The sequence below is a fragment of the Nannospalax galili genome, unplaced genomic scaffold, assembly GCF_000622305.1.
Source record: "Nannospalax galili isolate Female #2095 unplaced genomic scaffold, S.galili_v1.0 scaffold126, whole genome shotgun sequence".
NCBI lineage: Eukaryota > Metazoa > Chordata > Mammalia > Rodentia > Spalacidae > Nannospalax > Nannospalax galili.
This window is the reverse complement of record NW_008355275.1, coordinates 1,544,661-1,545,119: the sequence shown is the minus strand read 5'-3', so window position 1 is coordinate 1,545,119 and position 459 is coordinate 1,544,661. Positions and strand designations below refer to the sequence as shown.

The 459-nt window shown below is 37.7% G+C and overlaps 1 protein-coding gene across 1 annotated transcript in view; it reads left to right on the top strand.

Annotated features, from left to right (window-relative positions):
• Positions 1–459, top strand: part of Pamr1 (peptidase domain containing associated with muscle regeneration 1) — a 109,279-nt gene that overhangs the window by 27,725 nt on the left and 81,095 nt on the right. The gene's annotated exons all lie outside the window — the stretch shown is intronic.

The window sequence follows — 459 nt, the reverse complement described above, 5'->3', positions numbered from 1 at the left end:
CAGAGATCTGCCTGTCTCTGCCTCCCAAGTGCTGGGACTACAGGCGTGCGCCACCATGCCTGGAATTGAATGAGTTTTTAACCTTTAAAAAAGATCTCCATTTCATTTTAGAATATGATTGTTCCTTGCAGAAAAACTCATTGTTTTTGCTACTAACACTGAGATGTTGGTGCATGCATCTCCAATCTGTATGTATCTGATTATTACTAGTCATAATTGGTTGCACTCGGATCCTTGGCATCTGTGTATGTCTATAAAGTCATCCGGTGGATTTCACTGGTAATGTTTATCAACTTTACTAATTAACATGACATAAATTTTTATGCTTCCTCCTCAAACATAATTCATTTTTAAAAATTTGTTGATTTTTTTTGTGTGTGTATATTACACAGAACATCCCTAACCATCTTATTCAACTATACACCCACTTCCCAGATGGCACCCTCCTATAGCCTCCCT